This window comes from Onychostruthus taczanowskii, unplaced genomic scaffold (genome assembly GCF_017590055.1).
Source record: "Onychostruthus taczanowskii isolate IOZ18803 unplaced genomic scaffold, ASM1759005v1 scaffold17, whole genome shotgun sequence".
NCBI classification, from domain to species: domain Eukaryota; kingdom Metazoa; phylum Chordata; class Aves; order Passeriformes; family Passeridae; genus Onychostruthus; species Onychostruthus taczanowskii.
In genome coordinates, this window is record NW_024498906.1 from 10,882,397 (window position 1) to 10,895,239 (window position 12,843).

The 12,843-nt window shown below is 42.3% G+C and overlaps 1 protein-coding gene across 2 annotated transcripts in view; it reads left to right on the forward strand.

The window, feature by feature from the left end:
• The window catches only part of LOC121333486 (V-set domain containing T-cell activation inhibitor 1-like), a 31,464-nt gene that overhangs the window by 2,301 nt on the left and 16,320 nt on the right, over positions 1-12,843 (forward strand). For both annotated transcript variants that reach the window (XM_041399863.1, XM_041399864.1), the window contains exon 2: positions 133-236. The gene's annotated coding sequence lies outside the window, so the exon portion shown is untranslated. The remainder of the gene's footprint in view (positions 1-132; positions 237-12,843) is intronic.

The window sequence follows — 12,843 nt, forward strand, 5'->3', positions numbered from 1 at the left end:
TTCACTTCCAAATCATTCTGTGTTTCTGTGATGAGTACTTAAGAATCCTTTGAAAGAGTTTAGCTGGTTTGTCTTTCACACCCTTCTCACTTTCCTTTCCTGAACTGTGTTGCAACCTTCCCTCCCTCTCAGGACAAAGCAACTGCCTCCTATGGAAGCTGAGCATCCCTGAACAGCCACCAAAAGTGACAGTCCAGGTGCTGGAACATGTCCATGACTGAGCTGTGGTTCAACAGGTGAGAAAAATAAGGGCAGGAGAGGAAAATACATACAAACTGTCCTCTGAGCAGTGACACACTTTTCTGCTACAGTCCATTAAATACACACACACACAGGTGAACATACCTCAGTGAGTGTGTCTCATTGAGCACTGACAATTTTCAGGGGCATTTGGGGATGTGTATACACTGTGACTGTACCTGCTGTCATATTTTTCAAAGCAGCCAGAGCCTCAGAGACTTCCATGCATTGATTTTAGGTCACATCTGCTCACGTGTTTTTAAAACAGCACCTCGACACCTCGAGGCAAATCCTAACCCCAGAGCAAGGTGTGGTGCAGAGGTGCCTGTGCTAACAGGAGCTGGAGAAGTGCTGCTGTCTTAGTGCAGCATTGCATGAGCACGAATTCCATGTGCTGAAGGGGAGTTGTTAATTACATCACTCCAATACCCAAAGTTTCACTCCAAATTCAGGTCTGTTCTATAAAAAAAGAACACTGAATGGTGTAATCCAGCTTTTGCTTGGTGTAGTTGAAGAATGCAACTTCATTACAGAATGGGAAGAGTGGAGGAAACAGGCAAATTATTCATATAGATAACTGTGATGGGTTATAATCTATAGGGTTCTAATTTTTAAAATTAGTTTTGTATGCATTTTCCTCTCACACCACTTCATGCTTATGTTACAATGCCATTTTCCATATTATTTTATTCCACTTACAATTTCCTTGCGAGGCTGCTGAAAAGAGCACACTGTATGAGACAAAGGAGACTGCTGTTTGCTTGATTTGTTTTTTTTTACCTCCCATCAGTTTATGAATATAGTTAGTTCGTTGTACAGTCCAAACACGTTTCTCAACTAAGTGCATTTAAGTGTAATCTTTAATTCTGGCTTCTCTTTTAACATCTGAGCACTCCATGTTCTACAGTTCTGAACGAGAATTTTTTTGTAAAAGCAAAATTGCTTTCAGCTTCTTTATCAATAGTCTTGCCAGGCCCATGATTGCTGTCACCACAGAGAGAGATCAGAGCTAGAGCCAAGCAGATCCTTCCCATTGTATCTCTAAAGAGAACTGATTTATTTTGGTATCAGGAGAGAGAACAGCATACAGAACTCCATACACTACTTATTTGAGGTACACCACCTTAAACTTGGTTGTTCTTCTTACTCAAACACAATGTATTATCCAGAGGATGACATTTTCTTTAAACAGCATTAGCAATGATGAAGGAAAAAAGGAGATGCCCAGAAGCATTTGAGAAACCCAAAAGGTGAGAAGAAATGGAGACAGGAGTGTCACCACTTTTTCAGCTCCATGACAGATCCTGCAAGGGCCATTCCATGGTTTATTCACTCCAATGCACTCCTCACTCAGTCACCCACAGCCACACTTCTGAGGACTCAGGCTGCAAGCCAAGTTTTCTGGCAGCACTATAGGTAGCACTACACTTGTACTTCTCAGAGATTTTTGAGAGCAAAGCATGACCCTGTATTAATCTAAAGGCCCACAGTGATCAGATCTATAGAGTAGAATCTGCCAGAGCTTCTACCGTCTTCTATCACAAAATCAATATTCTTTTTGCAGAATGATTTGTTTGATTCAGATTTCAAAATCCTTCAGAGGAAGGATTTTTTTTCTTGACAAGAAATTCTGCAAAGACATGTGAGGATGGGATGAAGGCTCCCTGGGGTCCCCATGTTGTGTCACATTGCTTGTACTTTTTAAATCCTCTGCTGGGAAAGGGAGCAGGGGCATGAAATTAAAAGCTTTAGGGATAAAAGGTTTTCCTGGAAAGGTCCTCTCTACAAGACCACTATGCCAAGCTAGAGGGTCAGGGGTCAGAATTTCATTTATTTTCTTGCCTAAGACCCATCTAAGTCCCTGTGCTGTAACGCATTTTACTACCTCCTCCCCCATTTCTTCACTCACCACAGAGGAATGAAGCAGAAAAGAGTGTGTTGATTTGTACTAGAGTGTTGTCATCCATCCAGTAAGTGTACCCTGGGGAAGCCTAATTCCATAAACATTGCTTGGGCCCACACTCGGGATCTATTAAAGCCAAGGAAAGCAGCAGTGTCTTGCTGAGGACAAACTCCTTTTATTACAGCAGGATAGAGCTTCATGAGTACCTGGATGAAACCTCCAGAGTCTCAAACCAAAATGCAAAACATCTAATTAAAGAGCTAGCAGGGTTTTATGGTAGGTCTGTCTAGGGGATCTTTGAATTTCCTCATGGGAAACTTCTGTCCTCAAAGATCACCCTCCACACAGTTGATTTCACCTTTTGAGAACCTCACTGTGGCTACACTTTTCATGGTGGTCATGGAAGGAAACCATTTTATTACAGGTGTTTTCCAAATACTGCTTTCACTGAAGCTGAACAACTCAGCTGAGATGCAGAGTGACCTGCAGGAGCTGACCCCAGTCACTGCAGCTTTGCTGGCTTGACTTGTGTGGCAAAGTGTCCCTGCCTCAGATGTGCCCCACACCTCAGAAGGGAGAGAAGGATCTAACCTAGGATTTCCTTGGTTAAAACACAGTTTTATTAGCTTGGCTGCTGTTTTCTCCTACCCGTCTGTGTTGAGAGATGCACGAACAAGTTCCCATTCAAAGATAAACCTCATGTCAAGGGCTATCTCCAAGGGCAAACGGAAACTTCAGCTCCAATGTGCCTTGCATGTGTAGGCCATAAAATGCAGGGATTTTGGGATGAAGCAGCTGTGTGAGACAGAGCTCAGTCGGGTAACACAAATCATGGCAAGACCATCACTGACTCTGCCAGCAAGGTGTGGATCAGAGACGCCCCATGTCTTGCTCTGGTTAGGCCAGGGCAGGAATTTCATCTTGGGTGGCTCCAGAATGGGGGCTGCAAGGCCCAGACATTTTGCCATCCCTGAAAATCTGCATAGAAATAGGATTGCTTCAATTTCTGAAACCTATGTTACATTTCAGAGCTGCTCTGAGGTGTTCACTGTCCTTCGCTGCTAATTCAAGCTCTCAAATGATGGTTTACAGCTTGAGTGATTATAAAAAGGCCAACATGTAACACTCTTAGTTCAGTCCTCTAAATAAACAGTCCTAGAAGCACTGAGGTCAGCTTTGAGCTCCTCACAATCTGGGGCATTGAAAGAGACAAACTTAACAAGGCTCTTCAAATCCCATCTGGTAGCAGGACAGGAATGTAAGGGCTTTGAACCACAAATGTGAGATCAGCATGTCAACGCCAAGAGAAGATTTCTGTGAGTGCTCTGAGGAAGTGCTTCAAAAACTAGGTCATGTAAACTTCACTTACCTTGAGTGCTTCCTACAAATCATTTCTCCATTCTGGCTTGAACCCAGGAACTACTTTGTTTAACAGCTGTCAGTTAAAGCACAGGACAAATCACACCAAATAACTACTAGTTAACTTTCCATAAATGTGTCAGCAAGGGGAGGAAAAGAAACAAACTTGTTCCACAACATATTCTCACAAATGGACATTTGTGTCTGCAGAAAGGGCAGCTGTAGTGTTTAATGTTTAATGCCATTCCATAGTGCTCTAAAGATCCAAACACAATTCTTTCTTTGCCTGCATTATAATGAGGTCTCCAGATGTTTGGCAGCTACCTGTAAAACATGCAAAATGCCATACCTAATCGATTAGCACTTGGTACTTTCCCATCTGAGGACATCACATCCCTTTTCCTTCGAGAGTCAGGGATGCAGTAGGTTGCACAGGAGTCCCACCCAACACTCGCCCCACAGCTGAAGTTACGAGATGCAGTTTGAGCAAGAAGTAGGTAATTGCCACATTCCTATCAAGGATCAATCAACTCAAGTTCCCATTGAATGCATCAGCTCTTTTTACCAATAAGCAAAGACAATTTGGAGGAGTCCTGCCTTCCCAAATCAAAGTTTCTGTGCAGTTTTCACCTCAAGTGTAGTCATTTCTAAAGGCCCAAGTCTGGCCATCTCTTACCACAAATACTCAGAACTCAAGCTTTGGGCACATCGAAAAAATGGGTTTTCATGAAGAGCTGATAGCAAGAGAGGATGTGAATCCAGACAGTCCAGCTGTAGGAACAGGGCTGGCTCAGGGAAAACTTCTCCTCCCACCCATACAAAGACCCACTCAGAGTTGCTACGTCTGTCTAGAGTAAAAGTTGCTAAATCTGTCTAGCACATTCCAATGACAAAAATCCTCCATTGCCTCCTGGCAATGACAAAAATCCTGCAGCTTTGTTAGACTTCTCCCAGAAGTGCCTACTTCCCCAGAATCTGATGGCAAAGTGGAAAAATCAATTGTTTACTTTGGTAGCAACAGCTGTGTATTGAATAATATTGTGTTTTATGAGAGTTTGACTGTGTTGGAAACACACTGAAAAGTACTTTAAGACATGCAAATAAGGACATCCCTTCCATCCAAACAAAATATCCACAGCATACTACGAGATGCCAAAAGAGCCCAGCCAGATATGCATGTGGATAAATAATAAGGTATTTGGCCTATGGTTTTAAACATTTTGTGCAAGAACAGAATAAAGGAAGGTAGTCCTTTCTAAGCATTCTTAACTAGAGAAACCAGAGATAAACAATGATCTCTCACATATATAGAAACCCAGTTCCTTCAGCTGATACTTTACACATCTTGCTTTCACAGAAAACAGGGCTATCCACTGGTGTTTATAGTTCTCAGGTGTGTGATATGAGAGAAAGCTGAAATCCTGCCCTGATTTAGGTCTATTTGCACCTTAGGAAATCACTAAAGCAGAGAATATCAGAGGAGCTTGAGAGTAACCAGTTTAAAAGTTATCACAGCTTGGATGCTCAATGTTTTTGTCATGACTAAGAAATGTGAACAGAGAAACATTTGAGAAGGCTGGCCCTGACACTACACAGCCATAACCACCTGCTCAGTTCTGGATGGCCTCAGGAATGGCATGGATTCTCTGGTATCCCAGGAGAAGATACCCAAGGATTCTGAGTTCTTAGGCGATACTAGAGATTTACACACACACACCACCTTGATTTTTGACATGGCTGGAACAACCAGTGCATCTTTCTGCCCTTTGTGGTCCAAGGCACATCATACCCCCAACCAGCAATTAGCTGCCATATAATACATGTATTTAATAGTGTTTCCAAAATCACTGGCACAGACACAATCATGTAGTGCTCCAGCCCACTTTTTTCTGGATTTCCAAAGAACAGTTCTTATCTGGGTGATGCAAAACCTCATCACTTGTGCAAAACTCCAGCCAAGGGTTCAGAGGGTGCCAAAGTAGATGTGCCACAGGCACTTGCTACTGTGCAGAGATTTGTGTCTGTGGCACTGAAACAGCTCCTGCAGCTACCCAGAGATACCAGATCACAACTGTGGAGCTACAACATTTTCCTGCCATTGCAGAAGCAGGTACTGGATCATCCCAGGAGGAAAAAACATCTGGTGTGAGATAGCATCAGAAGGTATTTCACAGGGTGTTGTTAATCAATGGAAAGAAAAGAGCACAAGTTCAGGGGAAGTAAGGGTGAGTGTTGGGACAGGGAGATGTCACACAAAAAGTGCTTCAGTCAGGGCACTGTTAAGACCTCTCAATAACACTGGTGAAGATAATTGTTGCTGTTTTGGAAAGGAAAGGGCTCACTCACATTTGGGGGAAGGCAAGACCCAAAGACCCAGCTGTGGGGCAGTGCAATGCTCTGCTGAATTGTCAAGCCTTAGGTGGGTCGTGCATTTCACACCCTCAACTTCCACTTCAGAGCTAGTTGAAAATAGGCTGCAAAACAAAGTTCACCTAAAACTTTCACAGGGGGATTTCCTACATTGAAAGTGTAGAACCACAAAGAGGTCAGGCTGATCTTTCACAGCATGAAACCTTGTGGTTCTGCACAAACTGCTGCCCTTTCTTTTCAAGTCATTGCTTACCAACACGCTCCAAGCAGCATAAGCACCTAAAAGATGCTGTTTGGCATCTCTGACACTGAGAAAGATTTCATTTGGTGCACTCTAGACTACAAAAAATAGAAGAGAGCAGCAATCCATGTGCTGCTCCCCTGCTGCAGATGCAGCAGCCTGCACAGCCAGAAGGTTTCCTTTACAAAACAGTCTCACAGTTGGTCCAGTGACTCACTGCTAAGGTACTTTGTTTGGGCCCAGGGCCATCTCTAAAGGGACCTCCACCACAGCCCACAGGACGACCCTATGGCCCCTCAGGATGACCCTAGTGTCCACTACCAAGTGACCACCAGATGCTATTGCAACACAAGACATCTGGGCAGAATTTATCAGCCTGATACCATCTGGCTGATTTCAGATATTTGTTCTCCAGCCTGCTTTCAGCTGTGTCCTACTTTCAGGACTCTCTGGTATTAGACATATTCACTGATGAGAGGATTTTGTGGCTACAACCAAAATAAGCCCCCTCTGAAGCAATGAGACAGTTCATTACCAGAGCTCCCCTCCCACTGAACCATTTCACCTCAAAAAAGCAAACTAAAGACTACTTTAAAAGTCAGTAACTTTTAGGCTTCTATAGCTTCCCTAGTTCTTGGAAGCTATAATAAATTTACATATTGGGTTGTGATCTTCAGTTGTTAAGTTCAAGGACTGGCTTAACTTTTCCCATTCTATCACAACTCAAAGATCAGCACCAGCCAATTGCTCAAAGATGCAATTAACAGTTCACAATCTGGTTTCATAAGAAGAGTAAGGTTTGTGGGATCGAGCAAAACACCTGCTTAATTCCTCCCTCTTCCCCCCAACATTCCTTTTAGCCCTTTAACAAATCCTGCAAAAATTATAAAAAAATATTAAAGAACTCCAAAGATATTCTCTTCTCAAGGAAAGAATGAAGACAAAACTAAGTTCTGTAAAGTTAGCTCTTGAGTCCAGGGAATTTGTGTTAGAGGGCAAAAGGATTAACATCAGGAGACATCAGAGAGCCCATAGCAGAATTCATCTGCCCTTTCCATACACTTCTGTGCACTTTTCTCCCAGCAGTAATGGAACAACAGTTTGCCTTCCCTCAACTATCAGGAAATGCAACATCCAGTGCAAAACATTTCTATGTCAGCTGCTGCTCTCTCTCAGTTCTAAATTTATCCTTTGTAAAACCATCTGCAAGGCTGTTGTAGCTGGATTTTCTATTCTGTCTCCTAGTTACCCCAGATAAGAGCTTGCAAGAGCTGATTTGCAATATGAAAGGGAAGACACAGAAAGAAATTGCAATAAGAAGTGCTACAGCACAAGAAACTGTGGCTTCCATCTTACACTCTTCCTTTGCTTTCTCCTGGGGGAAGAGACCTTTTACTGTCCACTGGGGGAAAGGGGAGAGAAGGAAAGGGAGGAGCTGGATTTGGATTTTTAAAACCAGAGCTGTTGGTCGTCTTCCAATTCTAGAAGAGAAACACTTCAACCAAATACAGCTTTAATTTAAAAGATCATTAAAAAAAAAAAAAAGAATCCTGCTGAAGTCCTGCAGTCTCCAACAGGAAAACCAAGGCACTGAACCACCACAGAAAAATCAAAAGGAACACACAGCCCTTCCCCACCAAGACACATGCACAGATAATAATGAAACAAATTTCAGCAGGTCCCCACATAGACCTAAAGGAGAGAGCAGGTAAAATGAAAATTAATTTACATGCACGCAGCCATGGGAAGAACAGGGCACTGTTATCAGAAAAGGGTAGGAGGGAAGATGCCACCTCATTCTCTTGCCATGGTTCTGAGCAGAAATGCATAAGTAGGAAGCAAACAAAAGTGGTCTTTCAGAGAAGTTCAAAAGAAAGGAGGAGCTCCTTGCTTTGCTTCCAAACTCCAGGTCTTTTACTTTGAAAAGCAGCCAGCACCTCCCTGTGTGGCTGTGATTACAGGCAGGGGTAAAAAAATGCTATTAATGCTATTGCACTAATAACAGAAATTGCTCTTTTGCTGGTGGGACAAGAATGAGACAAGATCTGATCATGCTTACACAATGCTTGAGAGATGGGTGCTCCAGATAGAAAATCATTTGGCTGAACTAAATCTGAACCAACATTAAAAAGATCTGAAAGCTTTAAGAACATTGAGAAGCATTCCAGAGCATGAGGCCTGCAGGAAGTGCTTATGATCCCCACTCTTCCTTCTCCTATTTACACAAATGGACTGCTAGAGACATTTTCTTCAGACAAAATAAAAAATACATCCACCTCTACTATGAAGCCAAAAGTCTACAGTCCTTCAGCACCCAGGCAAAATAACTCTGTATGACCATTCTGCACTTGGAACAATTATTTAGAGATTAGCAAAAGAAGCATGAAGTGCTGACAGGCTTTTTTAAAGGCTTGTGCTTGGGATCCAGTTCATATCTATCTCTGACAAACAGAAGTTAATTGGACATTAATGTTACCATGGTTGTAACACAGCCGTACAACTGGAAGCTTTCTGCTCCAACACCAGAGCAGCTAGGTTTAAAAGACTGTGTAGGCTTCAGCTTCATAAATATTTTCAAAAAGGAGGGGTTGGGAAAGCAATTCCATGGGGAAGAGGGGTCAGGTTTAAGCCTGCCACATTTGGCAACTCTCGGTCTTATTTTTGTCACTGGTTCAAGAGTCCTTGAACCACTAGGACTCCATCTTTTTACTAGTACAAAGTATTCCATTAGTATTTTGTGCTTTAGAATGGGCATCTCTGGAAAAAAGCCAAGTTGGACTCCTGGAGAAGGGAACAGCTTTTCCATTGCTTTATTATTTACCCATCTGATTTTTTCCTTGCATAAAAAAGGTGCCATTGGAACCTGCAGAAATATCAGAGATAATTCAGCAGCATACCAGAGGTACTGGGTACATGCTATGAATCACTTGGGAAAAGTTATTCTATAAACAGCTCCTCTGTCCTCAAAAAGTTCTCACAGTTGTAGGTCTGTTTACAAGAATTGTGAGAAAACAAACCTCAAATAAAACCCGGACACCTTCACTTTTACTTTGAGAGAGCAATGCTCCTTGAGAGACCAGCTCAGGCAGAGACCAGATGCTTTTGGTTCCTTAGCTCTGACATCAGTGAGTTAATTATTATCATTGATTGGCCCCAGGATTTGTTCCAGGTCTACAAAAACTTTATGATGAACAGTTGCTCACAAACATGTTCAAACAACTGCATTCAGTAGCTGAGTAGAAAAACACTGGATGTGACTCAGGTGGTTTCTGTTGCTCAGAGGAGCTGTTGTCAGGGTTTATCTTCCAGGTGTAAAAACCTTCAGCAAGGTTCTCTGGCAGTTCAGTCCCAAGTGAACATTATCCTCCAAGGAAGAGCCAAGAAAAGTTACAGCAGCCTTGATAAATCTCAGTTTCTTTCTCTCCTCTCACCCTGGCACCCTGAACTTCCATTTTCAGACCCACCATTCACAGCATTTCCACATCCAGTGCCGCAGCTTCAACAGCATAGACTGCTAATTAGCCTCATTTACCTGTCAGCTCATCAACTTGTTGATGAATACTTAACTCCCTCCTGTAGAACAAAAACATTTTCTGAACTTTGTCCAAGTTTCTTCCTCTTCTCTTCTGACAGGAAATGTAATGCCAAAATAATTGTACTTATAAGTCAGGGATGAGATATATTGTCCTAACAGGTCTGATAGAGGAAAAAAACAAAACTGATTGCTGAGCCTTGGTGAGATTGTTATATGTATCACTAATGACCACATCTTGTAGAAAGGACCTCTTTTTGAGACATTATGGAAATAGAAATAGCTAAGGGAAGAGAGGAATCACAATAAGGAAAAGAAACTGGTAATCCTGGAGCTTCTTGCTAGCAAAAATAAACATCTGCATGTCAGGATTTTCCCTGCTCTCACAGTATTGGGCTGGAAAGTCATTTTGGAGACTAGGAATTCTCTGGCATTAGTGTGTTACACTTCCTCCTACATAAGACATCAAACAAAAGTAATAAAGGCATTTTATTGACTATTTGGTCAGCTCAAAGCAGTCTCTTGAGCCTGAAATAGTTTCTCTTCTGCTTCCTAAGAAATTCCCCCAGAATTTCCCTTTCTCCCTCTCCCTTTTGATTAGGCCATATCCACTGCCTGAATACAAATCTTCCAAGGGAGGGAGTTTTCCTTTTTCCTTCCTTGGGCTGATAACATTTACCAGGGGGGTTTTATAATCCTGGCTCAGTGTGAAAGATAGCTGCAGAGTGGACAGGAAAAAAAAAACACTTTTAAAATGGATCATTTTGGAGCTTTACAATCTTAACAGCTCAATACTGGTCACAGGATGGTCTGGGTTTTAAGGGATCTTTAAGATCATCTCATTCCAACCCCTCTCCATGGGCAGGAACATCTTCCACTAGACTGGGTTGCTCAGAGCCTCATTCATCCTGGCTTGGGTTCTTACTAAGTGCTCAGTAACTCAATTATTGTCAAATTACATCCTCTCTAGGCTTTCCTTGCCCTTTCCATCATTTCAGGCAGCAATACCCTCTTTACTCTGTTTTTTCCAGTAGCCTGAACCAGCCCTGTACACATCTAGCTCTGCATGTACCTTGTCCCTCTGTGGGAGCTTAGTAAAAAAGGAAGAGCTCAAATAATTGTGTGATTTCCATGCAGGCAGAGGAGCTCAGCCCACTGAATATTGGAGCTGCAAACTATTTGCAGAAATTTAAACTATGTGGAGATATTTCAGCATAAGGAGGTCTCTGTAACAAGAGGATAAGGCTTCCATCCTCATTTTTAAGTAGACATTAATTATTTCACATAGGAAATCTCTAATCCAGGTGGCACAAAGCTCTTTAAGGCAAGTAGTAACTATGATGGAAGGGAAAGGCCATGAGAAAAAAAACAAGGAGAAATACCTGCCAACCACACCCATACTATGCAAGAACTTCCCAAATATTTCAATCCATTTTGGTCCTTCTTGCCTGTATCTGTCTTGTGAGGAGGTGTATTCAGGAATTCCTACCTTTTGACATAATTAATACATAATTCATATGCAGAGGGCCAGAGGAAGGCTAGTGAGGTATTTTTATTTCATCCATCTTCTCTCACTCCAATAAGTTTCTCCCCAGTTTGTAACTAGCAAGAACCTCACACACATCCAGTCAGTAAGAAAGCTAAGTAATCATATCAAAGATTATGGCACACTTGCACAGAAGCTGAGCTCTCTGCTCCAAAGTGATGCTAATAACCCAGACTGGATCATCACTCTTCAAAGCCAGGTCTTATTTTTACATCTCCAGATCATCCACTTTAGAAGTATGAGTATTGGTCAGTGTTATATTAATCCAAACATTTTCACGGATATCAGTTAAATTAATAATGCCTCTGGGACTCTTTATATAATTTAATCTAGGAATCAGCTTAGCTGCTTGGTTGTTGAGTACTCCAGAGTCAGGCAATATCACTGATTTAAGGGCTAGTTTGAGCAGATGCCAGAGGGAAAAAAAAAACCCAGTGAAGAAAAAAAATTAAATCCTTATTCCCATGTTGACATTCTAGCCTACAATACTTCTGTAGGTTAAGCAATACTAAAATGAACCATTATACAGAGAGTATTAGAAGCAGATGTTCAGGCAGGAACTGCCTCCAAAATAAGAAAAAATACATAACATAGATTCAGCTGAATGAATCCTTGGCTCTTTCTGCATTGTCACTTGGGAGCTACTTCTTTAAGGCTACAGTTTCCTGAAAGGTAAAGCCTCACACACCTATGCCTTTTTCACATAACTGTAATCTCTTGAAAGAAGACATCTTTATTCTTGAGAAGAATAAATTATTCACCAAAAGAGGAAAAAAAAATTTTGTTGGAACTGGAAGATAAAGAGCAGTGGAAACTCTCAGAAAGGCAAAAAGGAATTGAGAAAAAGAAGAACTTTTGTGGGAGCTGTCAGAAGGACTTTACAAAAAGGAACTGTGGCTTTTTGGTCTCATTCCAGAAGCTCCATCAAAGGGCACGATACCACCACACCCCACCAGTCACAAGGAATAAATCTCACCCACGAGCACGAGGGTCAAGGGGGGATGCACCTCATGCTGCTCAAGCTGTGCTTCCTGAGGTGTCAGATCTGCAGGGCTCAGCCCCAGGAGGGCTTAGGACACACAGGACAGGGATAGGGGGGCTGGGAACACTTGCTAGGGATTTAGAGGGAAGAAATCCCTCCCTATGCCAAGAGTCTTTGCAACAGGAAGAAAGCAAAGGGAAGGCACTGCCCTGCCATACAGCAGCAGCATTCTCTTGAAATGCTAAATGCCCAAAAGTTATCTCACACAGAGAATAAAGCACGTCTTAAGAGAATGGGATGAGGGCTCACTGCTGAAAATCACACAGCTGTCATGCCCAACTACCTAATGCTGACCCCACAGGCAGCAGTGACATGGCATCCCTCTGGAACAAGCACAAAAATCTTCTTATCCTTGGATTTGCCTTCACACAAGGCAATGGAGCAGATGGCAGACACATTTCTCAGAAATAACAGCTGGAAATATGGATGCCATGGATTTTGACCGTCTGAGAATTCAATCAGACCAGACTTGACATGAAACCACCAAACACCCACAAGACTGTAGCATCATTTGCTCAGGGTTGAATTCTGTTCCCTTGCATACCAAGAGCGTGCTTCCTTCCCCCTGAAACTTGAAATGAAACGTGCCGATTTTAGCTTCAGTCCCCTG